Source organism: Chiloscyllium plagiosum, chromosome 7 (assembly GCF_004010195.1).
Source record: "Chiloscyllium plagiosum isolate BGI_BamShark_2017 chromosome 7, ASM401019v2, whole genome shotgun sequence".
Classification (NCBI taxonomy): domain Eukaryota; kingdom Metazoa; phylum Chordata; class Chondrichthyes; order Orectolobiformes; family Hemiscylliidae; genus Chiloscyllium; species Chiloscyllium plagiosum.
Window position 1 is genome coordinate 50,816,745 of NC_057716.1, and position 22,050 is coordinate 50,838,794.

Sequence of the window (22,050 nt, forward strand, 5' to 3'; positions counted from 1 at the left end):
ACTGATGATGTAAAGATAAATAGAAAAGTAAGTTGTCAAAGAGGATGCAAGGAGGTTGCAGTGAGACATAGGTTAAGGAAATATGCAAAGATGTGGCAAATGGAGTACTATATAATGTGAGAAAATGTGAAATTGTTCAGTTTGTCGGTAACAATGAAAAGAAACATATTGTCTAAAGAGAAATTTCAGAGCTCTGAGATGTAGACGAACATGGGTGTCCACATATATGAATCACAAAGGTTAGTATGTAGCTATAGCAAGTAATTAGTAAAGATAATAGAATGTTGTTTATTACAAGGGAAACTGAATACAAAAGTAAGGATGTAATGCTTCAATTATACAGGGCACTGGTGAGACTGCATCTGAAATACCATGCACAATATTGGTAATCTTATTTAAAGAATATAGAGGCATTCCTAGATCATTACTTAGAATGAGCAACTTGTCTTCTGAGGTAAAGTTGGACCTCTAGGTTTGTACCTGCTGGAATTTGGAAAACTAGAAGCTGATTGGAGTATACACAGTCCTAAAAAGTCTTCACAGGATAGGTAAAGGAATGATGTTACCACATATGGGAGAATCTAGAACTAGGTTGTCATTTTAAAAATCGGAGGTTGGCCATTTAAACCAGAGATTAGATAAAATTTCCAGTCTTAGAAGGTTATGAGACTTTGGCACTCTTTTCCTGAAAAGGTGGTAAAGCAGAGGGCTTAAATATGTTTAAGGCAGAGGTAGGTAGATATTTGTTAAGCAGTGATAAAAGAGTACTGTGGGTAGGAGGAAGGTGGATTTGTGGTTACAATCAGACGGCTATGAATTTATTGAATGAAAGAATATAATTAAGGGGCTGAATGGCCTACTCCTCCTGATTAGTATATCCACACGTAAGTATTAAATCAATACTTTGCATCTGTCTTTACTAAGGAAGTGGGTGCTCCTCAGGTCAATTTATGATCGAGGAGAAAATTCAGTGACTGGAAGTGTTCAAAATTGATAGGGATCAGTTGTTGAATAGAATGACTGTATTGAAAGTGGTCAAGGTAGCAGGACTGGATGCAAGGACACTGGGGAAGTGAGAATGATAATGCAGAAGTTCTGGCAAAAAAATTGCTAGTCTTCCTTAGATTCATGAATGATATCAGAGGTCTGGAGAATTGCAAATATTCACAAAAAAGGTGTAAAGGAGCATTGGACAATTACAGATCATTCAGTTAACTTTCATGTTTGGAAACTTCTAGAAATAATAATTCGGGACAAATTAATAGTCATATAAGAAATTGTGGGTTAAGTAAGGAAAGTCACCGTGGATTTCTTGAGGGAGAAAACAACTTGTTTTTTTGAACAGTATAGTATCCTAGACTTCGTTAATAGAGGCTTAGGATACAAGACAAGGACTTTATGTTAAATTTCTATAAGACACTAGGAATACTGCATGTAGTTCTCGCTGGTGATTTTAGGAATATTGTGAATACATTGGAGAGAATGTAGAAGAGGGTTTCAAGAATAATTCCAGGGATGAGGAATTTCAGTTGTGAAGATAGACTGGAAATATTAGTTCTGTTTTCCCAGGAGAAGGGTGAGAGGAAATCTGATTGAAGTATTCAAGTCATGAGAGACCTGGACAGAGTAAATAGTGAGAAAGTGTTCACATTTATGGAATATTTGACAACAAGAAAGCACAGATTTATTGTAATTAATAAAAGAAACAAAAGTGATATGGAGAAGTACTTACTTGACAAATCTTTAGGGTCTGGAATGCATTGCCTGAGTGTTTAGTTGAAGGCAGGTTCAATGAAGCATTCAAGAGGCCTTTGGATAGTTATTTGCAAATGAAAAATTAGGGCAGGAGAATGGCACTAGGCAAGGTGCTCATGTGAAGTGCCAATGCACTGAAACAAGATGGGATGAATATCCCCCTTCTGCACTGAAACAATTCTGTGAGTCAGTAATATATATCAAACCTAAGAAATTCACTGAATGTGTTTTTGTTACTGTGAAAAGGCACTCCAAGGTAATATCACTGCAAAGTGAGGTAGTTGACACCATGTATGAGTATTTAAAACCATACTTTAGGGCATTAGCCCTGAAAATGTGTGATTATGCTAGTTTGCCTTAACATAACTTCTTTGTAATCTAGAGGAATGTTTAGACCTCAGAATCATGGGATTTTGCAGAACAAAAGAAAGCCAATCATCTCAACAAGTCTGTCTTGACCAGTTAAAAGAGCAATTCAGCTAGTTGCATTCCCCTGCCCTTTCTCAATGGTCATGTATTTTTTCACTTCAGGTCTTTCCAATTCGTTTGAGAATTTCACCATTGAATCTGCTTCCACGACCCTGTAAAGTAGCACATCCCAGATCAGAGCAACTGGTTGTATAACCACTTGCCCCTGACTTTTGTTAATCATCTTAAATCAGTGTCTGCTTGTTCTTGACCCTTCCACCAATAGCAGCCATTTCCTTCTATTGGCTTTGTCGAGATTACTCATCATTTTGAACAACCCTGTCGAATTTCCTCTCAACCTTCTTTAAGGAGCACAATAACAGTTTCTCCATTCTGTCTGCATAATTTAAATTCCTCATCCCTGGAAACATATCACCATAAAACCTGGAATCACATAGATTTTACTGCACCTTTTTGACTGCTTTCATATTTTTTTGAATGTCTGGTGTCCAATACTGGACACAATAGTCCAATGGAAACTGAACCAATGTATGGAAAGGTTCATCATGTTAGGGTCACCATGTTTGGGTCGTACTTTATGGAGGAAATTAGGTTTTGTCTGCCAGCTGGAGAGCTGGCAGTAATGTTGCATTGCTTCCTTTGGGGAAGGACAAATTATGAGTCATTCAGGCACTTAACAAGCTACATCCACAGGATCAGGATCACTGTTGTAGGAAACCTTGCTTGTCAGTGGTGTTGTACGTTCAGAGGCCAGCTGCCCTTTTGATCAGTGCCATGAAGGTTGTTTAAATAATACAATTTTATGAATAATGGTGTTAAATTTGCAGCAGCAGAATTGCATTCAAATCCACACTGTATCCTATGGTCTGGCAAATCTGTCGTTCCACCAGTAATATCAAGCCAGAAGGTTACTGCTGTCTCAAGGAGGAGTTCAAAAGATGGAGCTGGAGCAAAACCAAGCATACCAAACATATGGTGCCAGCTGGTGAAGCTACAACATATGACGTGCAAGTTAAACATTAGATGTAATGTGCAAAAGATGAAGCAAAGTGATTCTTCAATCATTGGATCTGATTTAAATTCTGCATTTATGTCACATCCAGTTGTGATTGTTGGCATTGAGCTAACCAAATCATGGGAGAAAGAGGCTCCACAATATCTTCCATCTAACATGATGGAGGATCCCAGCATTTCATTGTAAAAGACAAGGCAAAAGCACTTCTAACTATCCTCCATCAGAAGTGCCAAGTGAATGAATCACCTTGACCTCCACTTAAGGTTTTCACTGTCCACATGGCAGTCTTGAATTCAGTTAATTTTACGTGACCTCAAGATACAGCTGAAGGCATTGGTTACTGCAAAAGCATTAGCCCTGACATCACCCAAGCTATATCACTGAAGACATCTGCTGCTGCCAAATGAGCCACACTCCTAACCGAGCTGTTCCAGTCCAGCTACAAAATGGTCATCTATCCAATACAAGCATACGAATCAGGAGCAGGAGCGGGCCATTCAGTCCCTCAAGCCTGATCCACCATTCAATAAGATAATGGCTTATACAACATTCATTCCTATGCCTGTCAGTCCTTGCTTATCATGATCTATCTATCATTGCCTTAAAAATATTCTAGGACTATGCTTCCATTGCATTTGAGTAAGGGCAAAAATGCATGACTCTCAAGGAAACATTATCTCCTGATCTCTGTCACAAATGTGGGACTCTATATTTTTAAACAGCAACTCTTTGTTCTTGAATCATCCATAAGAGTATCATGCTTTCCAGATTCACCCTATCAAGACCCCTCAGGATTTTTCATGTTTCAGTCAAGTCGCACCTTAAATTTCTAAACTCTAACAAATACAAGCCTTGCAAGTCTAATATTTCCTTATAGGACAAACAGCTCATTCCAGGTATTTGTCCAGTAAACACATTTACTTTCTTCCCTAAATAAGGAGTCTGATACTGCACACAGTGCTCCAGATATCTCACCAAAGCTTTGTATTGCTGAGGCATCGCCTCCCTACTTTTGTATTTGATTCCCTCACAATAAATGATAACATTCTATTGACTTTCCTAATTACTTGCCATGTCTATGTTCTAAACTTTTGTGATTCCTGTACCATTCTACCCCTAAGAGCCTCAAGAAGGCAGTTATGCTTCAGGCAGTATTCCAGTATACTGGGTGAGTCACTACCTTTTCCTAAGACCTCTATTGTGATATGTTATTTAAGAAATTAATTTGTAACAATGTCTTTTCTATTTAAGACAATGGTAATGTCACTGGGCTAGTGGTCCACGCTACCATTCTGGGGCCATCGGTTTGAATTTCACATTAGCAATTGATGAAATATGAATTGAATGATTGCATTTTGAATATGAAACTAGTCTCAGTGATGGTAGCCGTGACAACTATCAGTTATTACCCTTTATGGAAGAAACCTGATTTCCTTACCTGATTCCTCTAAATACCAGATCTACAGCATTGTGGTTGATTCTTAACTGCCCTCTACAATGGCATAGCAAGCCATTCAGGACAATTAAGATCAGGCAACAAATGCTGGCCTTACTTATGATACCCACATTCTATGAAAGAATAAAGAAAGGAACGCTCAGATTACATTCCACTATGAGCTCCAATCCTCATTACAGCCTTGGTCCAAAAATGGAGTGATGAGCGAAATTTCAAATGTGCGATGAATGGGACTGCCCTTGAGATCGAGACAACATCTCTGTGTTACCAAGGAGCATGAACAAATCTGAAGTTGATGGGAATCAGAAAGAAACTTCTTCATTGGCTGGGGCCATACCTGTCATGAAGAAAGATGGCTGTAGATGTTAGAGGTCTATCAACTCAGCCCTAGAATATAGTTGCAGTAGTTTGTCAAGACAGTATTCTAGGCCCAATGTGGTGTTGTTGATGCCTTGAGGATCCAGAAATGTAAGTATGTCCTGCACAGAGGCAGATGTGCCCTCCCCAGCTTGACTTCCCACAAGGCTGAAGGTAGCAGGCAGGGTGGAGGTGGAAGGCACAGCCATCTTTGAAGATTCTTGAGAGGAGAGTTCTGAAGAGACCTGTGTGTGGTGGCTGCTCCTCTGGCTGGGTTCCTCTGGTACCACCCTGTCATCTTGTGAGAAAGGTGCACCGAGAGTGAGGTCAAGACCCTTTGTCCCCCTGCCACCTTGCCTTTGGTGCTGAGCAGCAGTGGCTAGAGTGACGGAGTGCCAACTCTGAGTCAACTCTGAGACTCCGTGCCAGCCACCAACCTGTCCATCGGGGCTTTAGCCATCCACATGCCTGAGGCAGTGAGGTCTCAACCACATTGCTGTGGGCCTGCACCCTCTGTGTCAGGTTGCCTCGTTCTCCTTACAAATCCCCTTGATGCTCCAATGCCTGTTTGCGTATGTGTCTGAAGTTCTAAAGCAACATGGGGTCCTCTCTTGCTGAGGGTTGAGCAGGTGATTGGTCTCTTATATCAGTCTTAGTTGCTGTGGGTCTGAAGTCTGTAGGCCAGACCAAGTAAGGATGGCAGTTTCCTTCCCTGAAGGACATTAGTGAACCAGATGGGTTTTTCCAACAATTGGAATTGGTCTCATGGTCATCATTAGATCCTTAGATCCTTAATTCCAGATTTTCTTTTTTGTTGAATTCAAATTCCACCATCTGCCATGGCAGGATTCAAACCCGGGTCCCCAGAAGATTATCTGGGTCTCTGAATTAAAACTAGCAATCTCCCTGCATGACACATGTGAAAGAAAGCATTGTGACCAAGGACTAGAAGTTGTGGCATGATGAGAATACATTCAAAATTGGGCTGGGGGTGGGGGGGGGAGAATGGGAGAATAATAAAACAATGACCACAGCTTCTTAATTGGTTGGCAGGGCATGGATGTCTCAGTATTGCCAGAGGTGTGATCCCAGTCTTTTCCTGTCTGGGCCAAGTTCCCCTTCTCATAGTGGGTGAGGAGCCAAAATACTTGAAACCCCACCACCTATCCAGGTTCTTTCAGACCTATCATGAGCCATTTTATTCTGTGTTGACAGAAGGGGAAGGATTGAATGAGGTGAACGTGAATGGCACAAGTCATTAGTGGTGCAGGTAGAAGAAAGGTCGTGAGGTGTCCTGAGTGAGTAAGTGGGCAGCGCAGAGGGCATGCAAAATTGGTAACATGTTGGATTTGAAGGGGATGAAAGCAAGTGATGAAAGACGTTGCATATAACTGTATGAATGACCACAAGATATAGCAGCAGAATTAGGCCATTCAGCCCATCAAGTCTGCCCTACCATTCGATCATAGCTCACATGATTTTCAACCCATTCTTCTGCCTTCTCCATGTAATCCATGATCCTGTTACTCATGAAGAACCTATCAGTCTCTGTCTTACATACATTCAGCGATTGGCCTTCACAACTCTTTGCTGCAGTGATTTCCACAGATTAACCACCCTCTGGCTGATGAAATTCTTCCTCATCTCAGTTCTAAAGGATCACTCCTTCACTCTGGGGCTGTGCCCTCTGGTCCTAGTCTCTCCTATTGGTGGAAACATCTTCTCCACATCCACTTTGTCCAGGTGTTATAATATTCTGTCGGTTTCAATGATGGAACATGATGGGTGCATGCAGTAGCAGTGATAGGGTGATTGTAAGGTGGCACAGAGAAAATGATGGCACTTACTCTGACAGAGCAGAGAAAGTTATTGAGTGACTTCCTACACTGCTGTGACTCCAAACAGCAGAAACTGCACTCACCTGGGTGGCAGCCTCAAATCAAGCTGGCAACGTCTGGAGTTGTGACCTCCACTGCCTGTCCTGGGAAAGTGGACATCTGTTCTCTGTAATACCCTATCCTCCAGCTACCTGTCCACAAAGTAGGCCATCAGTTTCCCTTTGACCATCATGTTTACAGCAAATGTCTCTAAGCATGGCAGGCACCTCCGGGCTGCCAGTGCTTGACCTGGTGCACACCAGCCTTTTAAATATGGCACCAGCACTTAATCCAGTGCTTAAGTGTTAACTGTCTGGTATGATATTGAGATATGTTGACCAGGAGAAATCATGTTGGCTTTAAATTATAATGTTTTATGGAATCTCATTTCAGTGCGCAGGTTTTAGTACAATTTGTCAGAACCTTTCCACTGATACATTACCCCATTTACTTCAATTTTAAGGTTACAATTGATCTCAGCAGGATCCCCCCCAAATAAGGAGATCAAAAATCAGAGAGGAACTTGGTTAATTGCTGTTGAATCATATCTATTGTAAAGACATGGGTTATGGGCAGGATTGGATATTGTTGGAGTGCCTGCCATTGCATTACCTATAAAGGTCCACAGCAAAACAATGACCACTTGTTGAGACATTGTTGGCACCTGGGAATTATTCCCCATTGTAGGTCAGCATTATTGGTTGATATAGGGGAAGGTGATGTGGTATACAGAAAGAAAAGAAACATGTAGTTATCAAAAAAGCTATTAGATTTTGCATATGATTTCCACAAAATTAAGTGTATTCTGACCAAATGAAATTTTACTTCAGGGGAAAATCTAGTCTGAAGATTTTCATCATAATGTTCAATATTCAATAGAAGTGTATCACAGAAAAATTTGGAAAAATACCTCTTTTCTCAAGTTTCCCAGAACATCCTCCCATGAGTGTTACTGGCTAGGAGGGCAGCTTTTATTGACCGTCCCTAACTGACCTTGAAAAGGTTGTGGTGAGTTGCGTTCTTGAACTTAAAACAAATGTGAGGAATGTCTGATCAGCCATGATCCAATTGAATGGTGGACCAGGCTCAGGGGGTGGGGTAGGGTCGTGGGTTGTGATTGGCTGACTACTGTTCTTTTTTCTTAACATCTTATGAACTGCTGTAGTCCTTGTCAATTAACCACTGTCCTTTCCACACATTACTTTCCAACAACACTATGTGGGGTGGCACGGTGGCTCAGTGGTTAGCACTGCTACCTCATAGTACCAGGGTCCCAGGTTCAATTCCAGCCTCAGGTGACTGTCTGTGTGGAGTTTGCACATTCTCCCAGTGTCTGCGTGGGTTTCCTCCCACGGTCCAAAGATGTGCAGGTCAGGTGAATTGGCCATGCTAAATTACTCAGTGTTAGGTGCAGTAGTCAGAGGGAAATGGGGCTGGATGGGTTACACTTTGGAGGGTCGGTGTGGACTTGTTGGGCTGAAGGGCCTGTTTCCACGCTGTAGGGAATCTAATTTCCACTGTATCTTTAGATTACAGTTCATTACTTTGTATCTTAACTACACATTATTATTTTTCTTTTATATTCTAGTTGTTAGTTTTGAATGAGCAAAATCTATCTTCATACTGCCCTTGTTGGTTTAGCACAGTTTTTCTTAAATGTATTCTTCAAGATCCTATTTTAATGCCTTAGACTTGATGTGATCCCCAAAGAACTTGATGGGGTGAGGTACAAGCATGATGTGAGAGTTTTAGACCTCTAGTATACAATGCCAAAGGAACAGGTTTGTCAAAGCATGTGTCGTTCACTGCTTCTGAGGCAGGAACATGTCTGACTTCAGGAACTGTTAAGGTCTCGCATGGTGTCAATTTGTGGAATTAGTAATAATTCTCTTGTATAATAAAAAGACATTCAAAGTGACTCATTGTCCAATTAGCTCTTAATTTAAATATATAGTCGCGATATCAGCAAATAGCAAACAGTAGTTTCACAAGTTTGTGCCCAAATAAACAGAATAAAGGACTTCTGTACATATATGATTAACATTCCTATCTCAAATACTTTGCAAGTTCTGAATTTTTGCAAAACAAATCCACAGTTATTCTGCAATAAGTACACATTATAAATAAAAACATTTGATAATACATTGTGCACATTAGATTGAACCAGCAAAATACATTTGTTAAATTTTATGAAGTTGTGCATTTGTTGAATATGTTGCCCATTCCTAGTTGCCTGCAAGAAGATGGTGGTGAGCTGCCTTCATAAACTGCTGCCAGACATTTGTGGCAGATATCCTCATGGTGCTGTTAGGGAAGCATTTCCAGTATCTTGATTGAGTGAAATCGAAGTAACAGCAATGTAGCTTAGAAACTTCAACCTGCCTCACCCAGCCCAAACCTACTGATCGCTCTTGGGTTAAAATGTAGCACTGCACATCTGAGAAATTTTTGTTGCAATTGATTCAAGAACGTCAACTTCTTATTCCTTTCTCACAGAAGTCAGAGTCCCCTTAGATGGAGCCACACAGACAGTTTAGAGCAAGGTCACACTCTAAAACGAACTTTTACGGGGAGTTGTCAGCAAAATGAACAGGCAGATTGGAATGTTACAATTTGTTTTGCAAAGGTATAACATTAACAACACCTCATATTTAAATGGCACCTTTAATATGATAGAATGACCCAAATTGCCTCACAAGAGTAATATGAAATAAAATCTGATACTGAGCCACATAAGAAGAAAATAGTAAGGAAGATGACAAAAAGCCTGGTGAATGAGCTAGGGGTTAAGGAGCATCTTAAAGGAGGCTAGTGAGATACAGCTGAGGAGGGATTTTGGGTCCAGACAACTGAAGTCGTGGCCACCAGTAGTTCAATGATTAATCCTTGAGATGCTGAATAGTATGGAGGAACTCAACTACTTTGAAGCATTATGACAGTGAAGGAGATTAAGGACACAGGGAGGAGCATTGCCATGAAAAATTTTGAAAACAAGAGTGAGAATCTTAAGGCAAGTTTATTTCCTAACCAGGAGTCTTTGTAGTCAGTGGGTATAGGGGTATCTGATGAAAAGAACTTGGAGCAAGTTAAGTGGTGGGCAATAAGAGTTTGAATTACAAGAAATTACAAAGAGTAGAATGTGGGAAGCTGGCTGAGAGTACATTGGGATAGTCAAGGCTAGAGATATCAAAGGCACAAATGAGGATTTCACCTGCAAGAAAAATGAGACAGACATGGAATCAAGTGATGCCACAGAAGTAAAAATAAGTGGTTTTAATGATGGCAAGAATGGGTGACTGGAAGCCAGTCTCAAGACTAAATACGACACCGAGGTTGTAAACAGCCAGTACGAGCCTCGGACAGTTGCCAAAGAGCTGGATGTAGTTATTGTCGAGAGAATGGAATTTGTATCAAAGATTGAAGACCATGGCTTTAATCTCAAAATTTTTTACTTGGTGCAATTTCTGGTCATTCATTATAAATGTCATCTAAACTCAATTACAAAGTCAAGCGATTTGGTAGCAAGGTAGAAACTGGTGTGTTTTCAGATGTTGTTGCCAAAGGAATGCATGTAGGTGAGAAATAGGGGTCTGTCATGGATTAAACCTTAGGGGACACCAGAAGTGACTGGTGGAGTTAACTAGATAAGAAGGACATTAAATATATGAAAAACTAATCCCTATTTCGTATACTTCTTGCATTGAAGTATACACACTTCAAACAACTTCCCTGTTTACAGGCACCCTCCTTGAAGCATTATGACAGTGAAGGAGATTAAGGACACAGGGAGGAGCATTGCCATGAAAGATTTTGAAAACAAGAGTGAGAATCTTAAGGCAAGTTTATTTCCTAACCAGGAGTCTTTGTAGTCAGTGGGTATAGGGGTATCTGATGAAAAGAACTTGGAGCAAGTTAAGCGGTGGGCAATAAGAGTTTGAATTACATGAAATTATAAAGAGTAGAATGTGGGAAGCTGGCTGAGAGTACATTGGAATAGTCAAGGCTAGAGATATCAAAGGCACAAATGAGGATTTCACCTGCAAGAAAAATGAGACAGACATGGAACCAAGTGATGCCACAGAAGTAAAAATAAGTGGTTTTAATGATGGTAAGAATGGGTGACTGGAAGCCAGTCTCAAGACCAAATACGACACCGAGGTTGTAAACAGCCAGTACGAGCCTCGGACAGTTGCCAAAGAGCTGGATGTAGTTATTGTCGAGAGAATGGAATTTGTATCAAAGATTGAAGACCATGGCTTTAATCTCAAAATTTTTTACTTGGTGCAATTTCTGGTCATTCATTATAAATGTCATCTAAACTCAATTACAAAGTCAAGCGATTTGGTAGCAAGGTAGAAACTGGTGTGTTTTCAGATGTTGTTGCCAAAGGAATGCATGTAGGTGAGAAATAGGGGTCTGTCATGGATTAAACCTTAGGGGACACCAGAAGTGACTGGTGGAGTTAACTAGATAAGAAGGACATTAAATATATGAAAAACTAATCCCGGGGGGATCATTTGCCTAAAGTAGGTATACAGGTAATTTACTGGCCAGCAGAGTCAGATGTGTAGTGGGTGACAGATGGAGTTGTACAGAGCCCACAGCACAGAAGAAGGCCGAGAAATTCTGCAACTAACTATTCTAATCCCACTTTCCACCACTTGGCCCATAGCTTTGTATTCCTTGGCATTGCAGCTACACATGTAAATACTACTTAAATGTTATGAGGGTTTCCTCCCTCTACGACCCTTACTGGCAGTGAGGTCAATATTCCCACCACCAGTCTTCTTCATCATTGTAGTGAACTGTCACATTCACCACAGTGGTCACGTGCTCTTTCTTAAAAGATCAAGTTGGGTTTCCATATCGACCCATCCTTGGGTATGGCAGGTGTTCAGAAAGGCTACTAGAATATTGGCCCTTATTTCAACGGGGTGGAGTACAAGAGTAAGGAAGTCTTACTATAACTGGACAAGGTGTTGGTATAATTATATCTGGAGTGCTGTGAGCAGTTTTGGTCCCTTTATTTAAGGAAAAGTATTATTTCATTGGCAGTGGCTCAGAAAAGGTTCACGAGGATGGTCCCTGGTGTGAGGGATTTTCTTATGAGCAAAGGTTAAACAGGTTAGAGCTCTACTAATTGGAATTTAGAACAATGAAACATATAGGACCCTTAAAGGGCTTGACGGGGTAAATGCTGAGAGGATGTTTCCCCTCATGTTAAAGTCTAAGGTCAGAGGACATAGTCTCAGAATGTGGGGGTGCCAATTTAAGACTGAGATGAAGAGGAATTTCTCCTCTGAGAGTTGAAAGTCTCTGGAACTCCTTGCCACAGAGAGCTCTGGAGGCAGAATCTTTGTGTATATTTAAGACTGAGATAGATAGATTCTTGTACAGTAGGGGCATCAAAGATTGTGGGAAAAGGTCAAGAAAGTGGACATGAGGAATGTTGGATCCGTCATGATTCTGTTGAATGGCAGAGCTGTCTCAAAAGGCCAAGCAGCTTATTCCTGTTGCTATTTCTTAGGACTTACAGCCTTACAATACTAAGGTCAACTGAAGATGGTCAACAGTGATTTTTCAGTCAACTTTCAGGTTCTAAAAGGCATCTGAAGGTAACCTTCCAGTGATCGAACAATCACTAGTGCTCCTGCCAATCTTAGAGAACCCACCCCATCTTCCTGACTGCAGCAAAACATAGGTCACCTTGAACAGAGTGGGCTGGTTTCAAAGTTTATTTATTATTTCCAATTTTAAACATTGGTGAAAATGCACTTTCATCATGCTGATGTTTTAAAGCTGGACACTCTTTGGTTGGACTTCCAGGCTTAATGCTTGTCTGTCATCCTTAATTGGACAATGAGCTTGTTGTCCAATATTGTCAGCTTGTTGGTGAATTCAGAAGTCTGCAAGATAGGTGCTATCTGTTGTTTCTCTAATGGAATTACCTCATAGGAACAGGAGTAGATCATTTGGTTCCACCATTTGATAAGACTATGGCTGAGCTGGCTGTGGTATTAATTCCACCTTCCTTTTTGATCTCTTAATACTTGACTCCCTTGCCTATCAAAAACATCAACCCTTGGTTTATCTTTATTTGTGCTGAAGATATATTCAGCTTGTCGTAAATGCTTTGTGGGAGATTAAGTGTGTTTAGTTTTTAAAGTTTACAACTTTTACAACTGTGTTTTTTGAATGATCTTATTCACTGTTAAACTCTCCAGCCCTTTCTATACGGATCTCTTGTCTTTAGTCAAATAACTGCATTACTCTTTCACCTTGACTTTTCTCTTCAGATTTTTAAATTTCCCTTTAACTGACCCCCATCCACCTTTTAACTTTTAAGACTTATCCACTGCCCTACTTAACACACTTCAGCAGGATGTAGTTCCAACCCATTTGAAGTGGAGTGCCCTGTTTCCCTCGAATTGATGTCAGTGTCCCATAAATCAAAGACCTTTGATTCATGCATTTAATTCTCTAATCTGCTTGATCTTATTTGTTTGTGACTCGGATAATAATCCAGAGAGTATTTCTGTTGGGGTTCTGCTTATTAGTTTAGAATTCGGTATACAGAATCTCATTTTTTTTTTAACCTATGTCCTTGCTTTTGATAATAAATTATGTCAACTGGATCCTGCTCCCTCACTCACAGCAGTCCATTTTTGTCTCCAGTACATGATACAAACCCTGGCACGGAGTAGGTATCACATCCTATGGAACTCAAATCTCACCTGGAGAATATCTATTCCCCAAACTATACTTCCCGTATCTTACCACATTCCTTTTTACTCACTATACTTGAATGGTTCCCTGTACTACTGTGGCATTGATCCTGCAGTCCTTGTTCTGATCCACAGGCACAAATGTACCTTTACATATTAGAAAAAGACAAGAACCAAAGCTCCATTCGTCACTTTATCCTGGATCCCATAACTGCCTGACTTAAAGGTGGTCCATTGTGGCATGAAACATTGTTGCCGAGCCGGTTTAATCACAATGAGTCTCCTTGTGGCAAGAAAACCTTCTGTCACTAAGTTAGGTCCCAATGGAGAAACATGCCCAATTGGAGCAGGCTGTCAATCAGGCTCATTATTAAGTTAATTAATACTAATTATTCCTGAACCCACTAGAACTTCCTGGCAACTCAGGGATTAGGCACAGCTTTCCTCTGCCTCCTGAAGGCAGTGTTGAGTTTGGCTGGGTAAGGGTTTTTGTCAGGAAGAGGATACTGTCCTCCTTTTGAAAGGCATTTAGTGCCTAACTGAGGGCTCAGGCTGCAGAAAAGTGTGAAAGCCCTTCCTTTCACCATGCCACTCTACCAAAACCCCTCTCCCCAACCTTGGCCTTTTCTCCATCATCCTGTGATCCAAATCCCACAGTTATCCTCATCTCACCCTTGGAGCATTCCTGGCAGCAATATGGTGGCAGCCTGTATTGGAGAACAGCCAGGTTCTTATTAGCCAGTCACTGTCATTGATGGGATTTCCACCCCTGGGATCCTGAAATGGAGGAAGGCCTAATGCTTGCTAGTTACAGGCACTTAATCTGATCAGACCATTCTCCAATACAGTATGGGTCTCTCACTTATCCTCACACTGTACCCTCATGAATTATATTGAATACCACCTGCAGTTATACTCTTCTGTCCCTGACCATCAGTGACCTCTGAAGTTCTACTTAACTGTCTCCTGGAACAAAATGTCCACATAACTTACTCCTTTCCTGCCTCACAGTGTCTTAGGCTCAGATCCAACTCAACAAATCTGAATTGAATGTCCTCAAGCTCCAGACACTTGCTGCAAAGTGGTTGTGTAGGACAGCATACTGCCCAGAACCACTGACATACTGCATGTGGCAATGCATACTACCCAGAACCACCTACATTCTGCACCTGCCCTGCTATATCTATCACTCACTTGAAACACCACATCATCTTTCCTGCACCTGCACCAAAACTTACAGCTCTGCCAGCCACTTTTATTTCTCTCAATCCTTCCTTTTGCCTCATTACTGGAGAAAGCAGCCCACAATAAGGCAGGAAGGTTGCAGAAACTCGATCTATTAGTGACAGTTTCAATGAGCCTATGTGGGGAATATAAGAAACAAAGCAGGTCCATAGTAATGTGAGCAATCAGCAGGTACAGCCACACACAAATGCGAGTTCATCATAGTCCTCAATCCATGAGGACCTTTCAAAAGGTAGGCCTTGACATGCCTCTAAATGCCTATTTGAAATAATGGGCTTTATTCGGATGTTTGCAGCACAAGCCATGCCATACAAATGCATGAAAACATTGAAGGTATAGTATGATTCCCAAAATCTTTTCCCCTGACAGCGTACACTACACATCATTCAAGGAAGGTAACTTTGCATACAAGGATATGTTAGTGAATGCTTACAGTTCAATGTGAGAGGAAAACCATTCCATTCTCCTGTGCAGCCTTTAAGATTTTGGAATGTATTTGGAGATTGCGGACCACAGGGGACAATCTAAAGGCTACCTGTGATCAGCATTCCCTCTGATTTCCTTACTGGCTGATTGGACTTCACCTTTGAGGCTTGTACACGGTAGTGACTTCTGGAAGCACAGAAACAGACCCTTCGGTCCAAGAACATGCGAGCACGCAGTCATACAGTTTAGAAGGAGCCTTGCCTGTGATCACTTTTGCTTCACAGGAATTAGTCAATCTTGTCATAGAGACATACAGCAGGGAAACAGATCCTTCAGTCCAACCCGTCCATATTGACCAGATATCCCAACCCAATCTAGTCCCATCTGCCAGCACCCAGCCTGTATCCCTCCAAACCCTTCCTAGTCATATACCCATCCAGATCCCTTTTAAATGGTGCAATTGTACCAGCCTCCACCACTTCATCTGGCAGCTCATTCCACTCACGTACCACCCTCTGCATGAAAAGGTAGCCCCTGAGGTCTCTTTTATATCTTTCCAATCGCATTCTTAACCTATGCCTTCCAGTTCTGGACACCCCCACCCTAGGGAAAAGACTTTGTCTATTTATCCTAGCGATGCCCCTCATGATTTTATAAACTTCTATAAGGTCACCCCTCAGCCTCCGACACTCCAGGGAAAACAGCCCCAGCCTGTTCAACCTCTTCCTGTAGCTGTGCTTGCACTTCAAGGTCTCTTTGTCCAGCAACACTCCCTTCGATCTTACCATTAAGTTTATAAGTCCTGCTAAGATTTGCAAAATGCAGCACCTGCTGTTTATTTAAATTAAACTCCATCTGCCACACCTCAGTCCATTGGCTCATCTGATCATGATCCTGTTGTAATCTGAGGTAACCTTTTTCACTGTCTACTGCACATCCAATTTTGGTGTCATCTTCAAACTTATGAACTATACCTGTTCTGCTCACATCGAAATCATTTATATAAATGACAAAAAGTAATTGACCTAGCAAAAATCCTTGTGTCACTTCACTGTTCACACCCTCCAGTCTGAAAAGCAGCTCTCCACCACCACCTTCTGTCTTCTACCTTTGAGCCAGTTTTGTATCCAAATGGATTGTTCTGCCTGTATTCCATGAGATCTAACCTTGCTAACCAAGTCTTCCATGGGGAACTTTGTTGAACACCTTATTGAAGTCCAAATAAGTCATGTCTACCACTCCACCCTCATCAATCCTCTTTGTTATTTCTTCAAAAAACTCAATCAAATTCGTGAAACATGATTTCCCACGCACAAAGCCATGTTGACTATCCCTAATCAGTCCTTGCCTTTCCAAATACATGTAAATCCTATCCCTCAGGATTCCCTCCAACAACTTGCCATCACCGACATCAGACTCATTGGTCTATAGTTCTCTGGCTTGTCCTTACCACCTTCTTGAAATAGTGGCACCACGTTTGCCAACCTCCAGTCTTCCAGCACCTCACCTGTGACTATGGATGATACAAATATCTCAGCAATCACTTCCCTAGTTTCCCACAGAGTTTTAGGGTACACCTGATCAGGTTCTGGGCATTTATCCACTTTTATGCATTTCAAGATATCCAGTACTTCCTTCTCTGTAATATGAACATTTTTCAAGATGTCACCATCTATTTCCCTACATTCTATATCTTCCATGTCCTTTTCCACAGTAAACATTGATGCAAAATACTCATTTAGATCTCCCCATCTCCTGCGGCTACACACATGGGCCACCTTGCTGATCTTTGAGGGGTCATATTCTATCCCTAGTTACCCTTTTCTCCTCAATGTATTTATATCCAAATACATGTAAATCCTATCCCTCAGGATTCCCTCCAACAACTTGCCCATCACCGACATCAGGCTCATTGGTCTATAGTTCTCTGGCTTGTCCTTACCACCTTCTTGAAATAGTGGCACCACGTTAGCCAACCTCCAGTCTTCCAGCACCTCACCTGTGACTATCGATGATACAAATATCTCAGCAATCACTTCCCTAGTTTCCCACAGAGTTTTAGGGTACACCTGATCAGGTTCTGGGCATTTATCCACTTTTATGCATTTCAAGATATCCAGTACTTTCTTCTCTGTAATATGAACATTTTTCAAGATGTCACCATCTATTTCGCTACATTGTATATCTTCCATGTCCCCTTTTCCACAGTAAACATTGATGCAAAATACTCATTTAGTATCTCCCCATCTCCTGCGGCTCCACACATGGGCCACCTTGCTGATCTTTGAGGGGTCATATTCTATCCCTAGTTACCCTTTTCTCCTCAATGTATTTATAAAAACCCTTTGGATTCTCCTTAAGTCTATTTGCCAAAGCTATCTCATGTTCCCTTTTTGCCCTCCTGATTTCCCTCTTAAGTATACTCCTACTGTCTTTATACTCTTATGAGGATTCACTTGATCTATCCGGTCTATACCTGACATATGCTTCCTTCCTTTTCTTAACCAAATCCTCATTTTCCAGCCGCCCCTTTACCTGCGAACATCTGCCCCCTGATCAACTTTTGAAAGTTCTTGCATAATACCTTTAAAATTAGCCTTTCTCCAATTTAGTACTTCAACTTTTAGATCTGGTCTATCCTTTCTCCATCACTATTTTAAAACTAATAGAATTATGTTCGCCGGCCCCAAAGTGCTCCCCCACTGATATCTCAATCACATGCCCTGCCTTATTTCCCAAGAGTAGGTCAAATTTTGCACCTTCTCTCATAGGTACATCCATATACTGAATCAGAGAATGTTCTTGTACACACTTAACAAATTCCTCTCCATCTAAACCCTTAACCCTATGGGTGTTAGTCTATGTTTGGTAAGTTAAAATCTTTACCATAACCACCCAATTATTCTTACAGATAACTGAGATCCCCTTACAAATTTGTTTCTCAATTTCCTGCTGGCTATTAGGGGGTCAAAATCGAATCCCAATAAGATGATCACCCCTTTCTTATTTCTCAGTTCCACCCAAATAATGTCTCTGGGTGTATTTCCAGGAATATCCTCTCTCAGTACAGCTGTAATGCTATCCCTTATCAAAAATGCCACTCCGCCTCCTCTTTTGCTTTCCTTTCTGTCCTTCCTGTAGCATTTGTATCCTGGAACATTAAGCTGCCAGTCCTTATCATTCCTGAGTCAATGATATCCCCTTCCAAAGTACCCCATTCCCTCCAATACTATATCATATCCTACCCTGTACCCTCCCTTCACAATTCTTGTCTTCTGTGCATCCCATCATGCACAGAACTGGCCACTTACATTTAATGCACAGATCCAGACTGACCATGGTTCACCCCTGCTGATTGACTTAGAAGGACAGCCTGGATTGCTGACAGACAAGACCCCTGAACTGATTTTTGTGCAGCTCCTAAACTGATAAGTCTCTAATGCCCAGACATGTTCGATCCAATCTACAGGACCGACACAGCCTGACCAACCAAGATACTGCGTTTTATTGACTGTGGCAGGACACTCCCTGATTGACCATTGTCAGTCTTTACTGGACAAAGGACCTACTCCTCTTAGACTTTCAGCCACATAAGTTGTTGGCAGATGATTTCTCCTGAGTTCAGAAAAAGAGTCATACTGGACCTGAACTGTTCATTCTTTTTCTCGCTCTACAGATACTGCCAGGCTTGCTAAGTTTCTCTGGCATTCTCTGTTTTTTTCAAATTCCCAGCATCTGTAGTATTTTCCCTTATAAGAAATGTACCAATCCTTTTCCGTGTCAAAATGCTTGAAAATGTGGAGTTTAAATTCCTCAATACAAATCATCAACATGCACACTTACATTAATTGGTTGTAAAAGCTGAATGTCACACAGTGTCTGGTTTAAAAGGCATTGATGGAAATGATCAAGTTATTCAAGTTTTCCTGTTTAATATAAGGTCTCAATACTCTAAGCACAGAAGGCATAAGTTAGTGTTTATAATTAGTAGGAGAAAAGTAGGAGGGAATTTTTTCACTCAACTTGATGACTTCATAAGTGGCTTTTGAAGCAATGACTAGAAGCTCAGTTAAAATTTTAAAAATTGGAAAGAAAGGAAATAAAAGTAGAGCTATAAAATAAGATTATTCAGTTCCTGTTGCCAATATAGCAGCTGCATGGATGCAATGGACCAAATGTTCTCCTTCTGTTCCATTATTTCAACGTCTCAATGAAATCAAATAACACAGGAGGAATGGCCATTTCTCCAAGATATTGGACGACTGCCAACATTGGTGAGATAGAAGGCAATAAGATCCAACTTCTTTAAAAGACAAAAGGAACAAATTGAACAATAAATCCACTTGCAATTGTGGTTTTAAAGGGAATTGCATCCAAGTAATATTGGTATTTTCATCAGTCATCTTTTTATCCACTGTTTCTTGTGAAATGATGCCTTATCCTCGGTTCCATAAATCTTGCACACTTAGCTTGTTATCCTTGAGATGTGGTTCAATTCTCATTATATTTTATATTATTCCTCTTCTAGCTGGTTTCACACCCTTTCCTGGTGCAAATTGGAAGAATCTTTCACTATCTTTATGAAAGAAAGTTTAAGGAGACCCTCCACCTCAGAGAAAACTTTCAGATGCAATAATAAGTTTGTATTGTGAACCATGCACAGTTGATTATTGTCATCCATTTTTAAATGATATTGGGAGCAAATGATAAAGCATACATTTGTAAGTGCCATTAAAATGTTTCAATATGATCATTGACACATCAATGTTAAATTTTGCATTATGCCTGATTTGCCTCATTAAGCTTTCTGGTTGCAGAGAAAACTGGCTCTCAATATATCAAATAAATTTAGAATTTTTGTTTGTTTTCTCATTACTCATTCTAAGTATGAGCAGAAGGGTTTATATTGTAAAATTCATTGGAACCCCTATTTAAAGCTCTTCAGGCATAGTCATAATAGTGATTTTTGTCATCATAACCCTAATATTCCCAAGATTTCACGATTAGGACAACTGACTTCATTAAGTGTCCTCTTATTTATTTATATTAGGATCTGTTAGCTTTGCTACATCCCCTTTTTCCAGCTCAGGCTGCTAACAATGGACAATTGCTGGCCTCTGATTAGCTAGCAGTATTTTTTGGATGGGATTCTACCCCACTGGAATTCTTGATAATGTGAAAGGGCCATTATTGCCTTGGGCCTCCCTAAAGGATGCGGCAAGTAGATGCATCTCATCCGTGAGAGTGAAATCTCAGCCTTAGGTACTTTGCAAGTGGCCAATCAGCTTCTTCTAGATTCAGTTTTGAATGTAACTTTTGTAAACTTGCAAGATTCAAGAACAGCTTCATTCCCACTGTTATCAGACTTTTGAATGAGTCTCTTAAATGTAAACGTTGATCTCCCTCTGCACCTTTTCGATAGCTGTATTGCCGTGTCCTACTTTGTTCTGTTACCCTGATGGCCTTGTAATTTACTGTCTCCTTATAAAGCACGTAAGGCAACACTTTTCACTGAACCTTGGTAAACACAGCAGGAATAAATCAACTCAAATCAAATCAAGCTTAATAGCAATTGTAGACCAGTAAACAGAGATTACAGATTTGAAATGACAATCATGGAATCAGAAATTTTAAAAAGAAGAGATTTTCACAAATCTGTGTTTTGAAACAGGCATCAGAGTAATAAGTCAGTTGATCGTTAACTTGCACTGTGAAAAGATGGTGGGAGATCTGAATAAATTAAATGTAGAAGGCAAATAGAGATCATGCAGCTTTCAGCGATCAAGCTACAAAGTCGAGCTTGGAATCATGACAGGAACCAATGGCTTTCCCATAGCCAAACAATTAGAGAGATCAAGTGTTTGGTTTTGAGAGTCCCGAATGACAGATGCTGCTAAGGGATTATCCTGCAGTGATTGTCAAATGACTTCGCATTTGTATGTTGTTCTTTGAACACTGAAGGTTTATCCATATCAAATTAAAAATAAAATTGCCTCAGTAGAGTCCAGAGACAGTATATTCCTGTTAGGGAGAAAGGAAAGGCTGGTAGGTGAAGGGAATGCTGGATGACTAAAGAAATTGAGGGTGTGGTTAAGAAAAGGAAGGATGCATATGTCAAGTATAGACAGGATAGATCGAGTGAATCCTCAGAAGATTATAAAGGTAGTAGGAGTATACTTAAGAGGGAAATCAGGAGGACAAAAAGAGAACATGAGGTGGCTTTGGCATATAAGATTAAGGAGAATCCAAAAGGGTTTTTATAAACACATTAAGGACAAAAGGGTAACTAGGGTGTGAATAGGGCCCCTCATAGACCAGCAAGGCAGCCTTTGTGTGGAGCCGCAGGAAATGGGGGTGATACTAAACTAGTATTTTGCATCAGTGTTTACTGTGGAAAAGGATATGGAAGATATAGAATGTAGGGAAACAGATGGTGACATCTTCAAAATGTTCATATTACAGAGAAGGAAGTACTGGATATCTTGAAATGCATAAAAGTGGATAAATGCGTGTTTACTGTGGAAAAGGATATGGAAGATATAGAATGTAGGGTGACATCTTCAAAATGTTCATATTACAGAGAAGGAAGTACTGGATATCTTGAAATGCATAAAAGTGGATAAATGCACAGAAACTGATCAGGTGTACCCTAGAACTCTGTAGGAAGCTAGGGAAGTGATTGCTGGGCCTCATGCTGAGATATTTGTATCATCAATAGTCACAGGTGAGGTGCCAGAAGACTGGAGGTTGGCTAATGTGGTGCCA

The 22,050-nt window shown here is 40.7% G+C and overlaps 1 protein-coding gene across 4 annotated transcripts in view; it reads left to right on the forward strand.

Annotated features, from left to right (window-relative positions):
- Positions 1–22,050, forward strand: part of myo3b (myosin IIIB) — a 577,679-nt gene that overhangs the window by 363,908 nt on the left and 191,721 nt on the right. The gene's annotated exons all lie outside the window — the stretch shown is intronic.